A 7,873-nucleotide genomic window follows, 5' to 3' on the forward strand; every position below is an offset into this window, starting at 1 on the left:
TCTCTCTCTCTCTCTCTCTCTCTCTCTCTCTCTCTCTCTCTCTCTCGTCATTGCCACTCAAAGGATGATGCTTTACCATTTTGGTTTTCTTATGTGGCTTCAGTTTTTATGTGTTTGAGGAGTTACATCTTACAAAAGCTTTCTATTGAGACCCTTGATCTCCTCCCTGTGAATTCACACCATGTGTGTAGTATTTGTACAACATCAGATACTTAGGGGTAAATTTTATGAGATTAAGATCTGAGAGTAAGGGCCTGCCAAATAGCTCAACGGATTAAAGCCCCTGCTTAGGCAGGGGCAGGGGTTGGGGGTTCAATCAAAAGGTGTGGTGCTGGTTCCACCCCTGGGGCATGCTGAGAGGGTGATTGAGAATGGGCATGGTGGCACACTCTTGTAATCTCAGCACTTGGGAGGCTGAAAACAGGAGAATCATTATGAGTCTGATTTATGCAGTGAATCCCTGTAGACCCTGTAGACCCTGTCCCAAAATACAGCAACAACAACAAAAAGATCTGAGGGTATCTTTGCATCATTTCTTAATGATGATTTTGAATTCCTATTTCATCATGTATGATACAGCAGTTGTATTAGGGATGAGGGAACTAGCCTTGCTCTGGTTCTGCCACCAGGAACACTTGGAGGAGTTGCTTTATCTGTGAGACAGTGTTGTCAGACATAAATGTAGGAAATGGGCAAGAAGAGTTCTTGATTTTTTTTTCTGATGTTGAGTTTATGCTTTTATACAACATACTTACAAAGAGTAATTAGAAATGATTAAAAGTCTTCCATGTGGGCTCGTAACAGACAGTAGCAATGAATCCATAAAGCAATCAAGCTATCCAAGCGATTGTCTATTGGAGGAAGGAGGTGAGAGCCAGTCTGAAGTTACTTTGCTGGGTACTGCATAAACTAATTCTGGTAGATGTTTTAATTCCTGTACTTCATAACATGACGTCAAGAATAAGCTTCTTTTTCATGTTTCTTAGAATAACGATGCACATAGACTCCACCACCAGTGACAGTGACAGAGATGAGCTGCTCAGTCCCCTCCAGGAAGGACTTGCAGACCATTGGGAGGAAATGTGGTGAGCTCCTGGGAGGACAGCACTGAGGCTACCTGCTCAGGTCAGGAGAAGGCCATACCCTTTCCAGATGGCCTGCATTCCATGCCCAAGAGAAAGTAGGAAGACCATATGCAAGACCATCCAAGGGCACTACTGTCATGGGGCTCACCACTGGATTGAAGAAGACTTTTTCTGGTCCTGCATCACAGTTTGATTTAATGGTGCCTTTTCTCTTTCTATTCAAATGTATTGGTACCTCATTAAATTCTTGCACCTCCAATTCCATCTTAGTGTCTGCTTGCTAGGACCCCAGGCTCGATACCTGTAATTAATTTAGAAATCATAAATTCATATTTCTTTTTTTAAATTCATTTTAATGAGAAAAAAAGTAAAATAGCAATGAAACAGTTTCAAAACTTTAGTAGGACAGTTACAATATTGCCGCACAGAAAGGAAGACATGGGGACTAATGTCCACTTCAATACTAGAAATAGTTATTTCTAGGTAGTAGGAATTGTCTTGGAGGGGGGCATTTGTTCCTAGACTTTCTTGAACTTTCTGCTTTGCTTCAATTTTTTCAAAAATGCTGAGCAAGCATATTTTTTTAACCTAAGAAATGAAGTCATCCCAAAGAAAGAAAATAACACAAACAACATTGATAATACAATGAGGCAGGGGGGACAAAAGATGACTATATACAAAGAATCAGCAGTAGATTTTAAGTCACAATTAAGCAGCATTTTATTTCTGACCATATTTCCAACTGGAAGCATTGTTAAGATTGCTATGAACTTTTTGAATATTTTTATCTCATGTTAGTTGTCTTATCAAAATAAATAGTAAAAAAGTGCTTTAAAAAGTTACATACATACCCTACCAAATGACTATAAGATAATCAGGTAATATGATAATCATATTCATAATACTTCTGGATAAATAGATAGATGGATCGATATAAATGTATGGGGGTTTTTTTGGTCTTTTTGGGACAATGTTTCACTGTGCAGTTCAGGCTAGACTTGAACATACTTTGGAGGCCAGGCTGGCCTCAAACTCATAGAGCTTCCCCTGCTTCAGCCTCCAGAATGCTGAGATTACAGGTATCCGCCACCATGCCCAGCTTACTTCTTTGAATTTTAAGATTTTGAAGTTTGACAAAACAAAAGTTCTTTATATATCTCAGTTTTGCCTATATGGTGAAAAGGCCCAGATTGATTACTAGGCCTATCCTACCCTGCATCCTTTCAAATGGCTGTTATTTTGAACAAACAATAATTTACAATACCCTATATATCCCCTACATTTTAAGGAAAGGCATCTAGCAAAAATAGAGGTGGGGATCACATATGAATGTGTAAATCACTAATGGGGAGAGAAGCCTCCTGGTCATAATTTGGGTTTTTATCATTTTTAAAAAATGTATTTGGTACAGGATCTACAGGATCTCACTGTACAGATCAGACTCCTAGTGATCCCCCTGTTTTCAGCCTTCCAAGTGCTGGCATTACAGGGGATGGGGCCTGCACAGCACAATGGGGTTCAAACCCCTGTCCCTGCATCTGCCTTAAGCCACTGAGCTGTCTGGGCAGCCCTTTTTAACATTCTTATGTCCCTAGTTTTCCAGAACCTCACACTCCTTGCAGTCCACCAATTACCCATGCACAATCGGACACCTCAGCGTCTCCTTAAGGTACACAGCCAAACATTGTCACTGGCAAATAAAATCCTTTGGTTGTAAGAAGAGCAAGAAGTAAAAATTACCTCCTCCATTTCACACCTAGAGCACCATAATTTTCCATCTATGACATTTCCTCTTTTATTTAAAAAAAAATTTTCCAAGTGCTATAGCATACAACCCGAATAGTAGTGTCACAAGCATCTGCCATTCAAATCTGTCGCTTGGTCTTCACAGCTGCTTTCTCCCCTCTCCCCAGAAAGTCAAAGGCAACCTCATGATCAGCCTTCCTTGTGATGCAAGCTTCTCTTATCAAACAAGAGAAACTGCTTATTTGAACTATTATTTGATAGGTGGCCATTCTCTCTATAAATAAAGAACAGAAATCAGTCTTCTTATTCATTGTTCTGGAATTTTTAGCCATGAAAACAGATCAAGTTAGAAACTACAGAAGATGAAACTAAATCTCACTAATTGGAATAGATGGGCCTGGAGCAAGGGTCCATGGCCAGAAGCTCGGTCAGGACAGCTGTCCCAAAGGTACAGTTTGTTAGCGTCTTGCTGCGGCGCCTGCAGCAGGCTGCAAGCAGACACAGAGCAGCTTCCTAGCTTTCCCAGTCACAGCAAAGATACGCCCGTGGGGAGGAATAAGAATAGCTCCACGACGCACCATTCTAGAGCTCCGTGTATTTGAGATTTCAATTAGAAGGCCCTACCCACAGGTGGATTTCTTCCAACCACTGCCCTTTGGGCCCTTGGTCTTTCATAAGCCAGAGAGAGGGCCAGGCATCTATAGGGCTTTGTCTTTCGGGTGTGTTGTGAGACAATAGCATAATGAATAGCATCTTCGCCGGTGCCAGAGCTCTGTCACACAGCCTGGCATGTGGGAATTCAGCCTATTGACTCAGAGCAGCTGTGTACATTTGGAGAGATGGTCCAGTTTGACGATCCATTAACCCCTGCACCAAGACCATATTTTAGTAGGAACATTTTTCAAGGAGTAAAGAAAGTGTTGTGTCCTGTTGAGCCCAAGCCCAGGCTGTAGTAAATTAATTAATTAATTAATTAATAGTTGCATTAAATCATCTGAGGTCTCACTGATGCACGTGCTTCAAAGTTACGTTGAGAGGAGTTGACAGTTATCTTGATAATGTACCTAGAGTGGGTTTCTTAACACTGTGCTTTGTTCTGTGAATAAATAATGCCCTTCACTTAGGAAAAGGCCTCTCTGTGTATGAGTAAGTGAACAGTTTTATTGTTACTGTGAACTGTGATAGGAAGACGTGCCTCGTTAATTCATTCCACAACTATTTTTTGAGCACCCACAATGCCAAGGAACTTATTAGGCACTTTAGACCAAGCCATAAACAAAATAAAGTATCTGCTATTAGATTATAGCTCATAAACCGGAAGCATTACTTTACTTTAGTTATAAGCCAGGAGAAAGTAAAAAGCCGAAATTGTGACTCTTAAAATATCACTGGGGCCCATCAATTATTTAGTCCCAAGTTACTATTCCAGCTTTTTCCTCCAGTATTCCCGTCAAATCAGACATTTCATTACATAAAGTGAATTTCTCCCATCTTTTTACTGCTGCATATTTGTACCGGCTCCTCTAGAGTTCTGGAAGATCATTATTTCCATCTTTAAATTTTCAGACTCTAGTAACCTGTCAAGGATCTAGTCAAAACTCCCGACTATGTCTGCCACCCTGATCCCTGAGGCTAAAATGTTTTCTTCTCCCTCTGGGACCACAGAGCAACTTGTCTGGACACATTCAGACTTTTTACATCTGTCCCTCTGCCCTGGTCCCTTTTCTGCTCGCCCAGAGGGCCCGCGGACCTCATGCGCACATTTTCTCTGAGACAGCAGGGGTCGCCCCATTCTTTGGCTAAATGTAACCTTTACAGATGAGTCTAGATGCCACGCTAGAGGTGTGGTTCTTACACATCGTTTTAATTAAGTTGCCATTTGGTGCCATGGTTTGAACAGAATTTGAAGCCATCTTTGATGTGTTCCTTCCAATCATCACTGAAGATTAATCAGGAAAGCAAACCCACATGGGATGCTTTTATCATGCATGCTGGGGACTCAGGATGTAGCTCAGTGTTAGAGTGCTGGCCTAGCATGTGGGATTGATTCCCACGATGAAAACTGAAAACAGTAGGTGTTGGAAGAGTAGACTGTGCATAGGAAGTAGTGAGGCCATCCAGGAAATACCACTTGCAGGAAGCCTAAAAGAGGAAGTAGGAGTAACAGGACCAAAGAGCAAGACCCTCCTGTAAGAGCCACTGCCTTGTTAGAGGCTGCCCAACAGGAGCCAGGACTCAAGAGCGGGCAGTTTTCTGGTAAGAGTTCAAAATATGGAGGTCATGCAGTTACAGTTGGGAATGCTACCTGATGTGTAGTGGAAAGAAGGAAAATGTCCCGGATTCTTCATTTTTTCACACCACAATCCCAAGCCAATGCCTCAGAGAAGTAGCAAGCAATCAGAGGAAGTAAGCAAGAATCTGAAAACTACTGCTGGCAAGTTCAGTTACCAGCAACATGGAGCCGAAGGGAGGGCGGGTGGAGAATGGGCCTGAAAACAAAGTCAAATCACACCGTAGCTGCTCAGTCAGCAACGCGCTGCACGTGCTCTGCTTAACCGTAAACTCATTGTTTCATCCCCAAACATTTCCTCTTGCATTAGAATTCCAACTTGATTATAAGATGCTTGAACATGGACCACTTTTGAGCTCTTTGGGAACTGGATTAGTCTTTAAAAAAACAAAGCAAAACAGAGACGTATAATGTTTATATCTAGTATTCCTTCATCTTCATTTTCTGGGCTTTGTACTTTCTCCTCTTGTTGTCCTCTCCTGAGGTTTCTTGCTCAGGCAGCATATCCGAGTCTTGCTTTGAGCAGATCTCACAGTAGAATTTCCTTTCCCTATGAAATTCTATCACATAGGGTTTGAGAGTCTAGGTATAGGAAAATACAAATACTTAAATATGGTGGTAGAAAACTTCCACTTTTTCTCCGCTAGTATTCACTCTGTGTAGCATCTGCTGCTTTGTGACAAGGCTCAAGGTGGAAGGGAAGATGTGGTACTCCCAAGGTAAGGTCATGAACAGCAATGCAAATTCCCCACTCTCTCTTGGACAGTCTGCAATGGAAGACGCCAGTTGTCACACTCTGAGGCACTCAAGCAGTTCGGTGGCCATGTGGAGAGGAGCTCAGATTGCAGGCCAACAGAAGCGCACCACCTTGCTAATCCTGCAACAACCCTGGCACTGAAACTTTGAGCTTCAAGCAAGTCTTGTGATGGCTGAAATTCTAGGAGAAATACAGTTGCAACCAGCAGAAATCATAAGCAAGAAGTGCCTATGGAGCCCTCCTTGGATTCTTTTTTTTTTTTTTTTAATATATTTTAGGGAAGGGTTTATAGTGTTCAGGTTCTCACTACTAGAGCAGACTCGTAGTGATCTGCTTGTTTACGGCCTCCCGAGTGCTGGTATTACAGGTGTGCACCACCACGCCCAGTCTCACTAGCTGTCTCAGTGCTCCCCAGGGTTGGGGACACAAGGCAGGCCCAGGGATCAAACCCACAGCCCCTGCGCCTGCTTAAGCAGGAGCTTTAATCTGCTAAGCTATTTGGCCAGCCCTTCCTCCTTGGATTCTTGATCCTCGGATTTCACAAGCACAGTAAAGCTTTGTGATAACTGTTACACAACATTAGATAATTGGGGACTTTGTTTCAGCTCTGGTGACAGTTCATCAAAGAAGTTTGTAAAGCTGATGCTTAATAATGCTGCTGTCTCTTGTCTCAGTACTTTACAAGTTACATGCTAAATTTCTTCCCCAACATATTCTTGCTTATAATAAATTTGAGAGGTTAGAAGGCATGGCAGGGGTTTATCTTACATCTGAGGAAATGGATATTCAGTTTAAGTAATATGCCCCAGGGGCTGGGGAGATAGCTCAGTAGAATAAGCATTTGCCTGGCAAGCGCAAGGACTTGAGTTCAGTTCCCGGGTGGGCCAAAAAAAAAAAAAAAAAGTATTTGGGGCTGGGGAGGTGGTTCACTAGAATAAGTGCTTCCCTGGCAAGAGCAAGGGCCTAAGCTCAATCCCCAGTTCCTCAAAAAAAAAAAAAAAGAAGAAGAAGAAGAAAAACAAAACAACAAAAAAAAACAATATGCCCCAGCTTCTCAGCTGGTCAGCAGCTGATCCTTGATCCAAACCCATGTCTTTCACTCCAGTCCTTCCTGTTGTACATTGCTTGGTTTTTGTTTTTGCTTTTTTTTGTTTTGTTAGCTGTATATGGACGCAAAGATAGCGGCACCAAAATTTTATCATTTTTGTGTCTAGATGAGTCACATTTGCAAGTACAAGATCAAATAAGGTAACACCCAAGTGCAGCTGGGGCGCTGACCTCCCTTAGATCACCAGCAAGAGTGAGCTCTGCCAGTAGCCGGCAGAACCCCACACACAACTGCTCGTGCTCATGCCTCTGTCTGCTAATACTTTCCAGACCCCCAGTCGAAGCATCTTGAAAATCTAGATGCAGCTTTTCTTTTCCAAAGGATTTGCTCAAGATTATACACACATGTGCTTGGAACATCCTGACTCTGCTATGTTTTTCTCATTTGTCATTTCACAGAAGACTTTGAATATCTAGAAGAGTCCCACAGACTGCAAGATACTTAACACCTGTTTAACAATGTACACATTCATGTTGTCTGAAAGATCAACCCAAGATTAAGGCTCGGGATCTCCGCGGCAAGAAAAAAGGAGAGTTGTTGAAACAGCTAGAAGACCTGAAGGTGGAGCTGTCACAGCTGCGCGTCGCTAAAGTGATGGAAGACGCGGCATCCAAGCTCTCCAAGATCCGAATTGTTCGCAAATCCGTCGCCCGTGTTCTCACTGTTATCAACCAGACCCAGAAAGAAAACCTCAGGAAATACTACAAGGGCAAGAAGTACAAGCCCCTGGACCTGCGGCCCAAGAAGATGCGAGCCTGCGCCGCCAGCTCAATAAACATGAGGAGAAGCTGACGACCAAGAAGCAGCAGCGGAAGGAGGGCTGTACCCTCTGCGCAAGTTCGCTGTCAAGGCTTGAGTGGCATCACCATAAAACTCAAAATCTGAAA

At 42.7% G+C, this 7,873-nt stretch overlaps 1 pseudogene; it reads left to right on the plus strand.

The window, feature by feature from the left end:
* Positions 1-993: 993 nt before the first annotated feature.
* LOC101564236 lies at positions 994-7,842 on the plus strand (annotated as a pseudogene).
* Positions 7,843-7,873: the final 31 nt, after the last annotated feature.

The sequence above is a fragment of the Octodon degus genome, unplaced genomic scaffold (genome assembly GCF_000260255.1).
Source record: "Octodon degus isolate 3935 unplaced genomic scaffold, OctDeg1.0 scaffold00004, whole genome shotgun sequence".
Classification (NCBI taxonomy): domain Eukaryota; kingdom Metazoa; phylum Chordata; class Mammalia; order Rodentia; family Octodontidae; genus Octodon; species Octodon degus.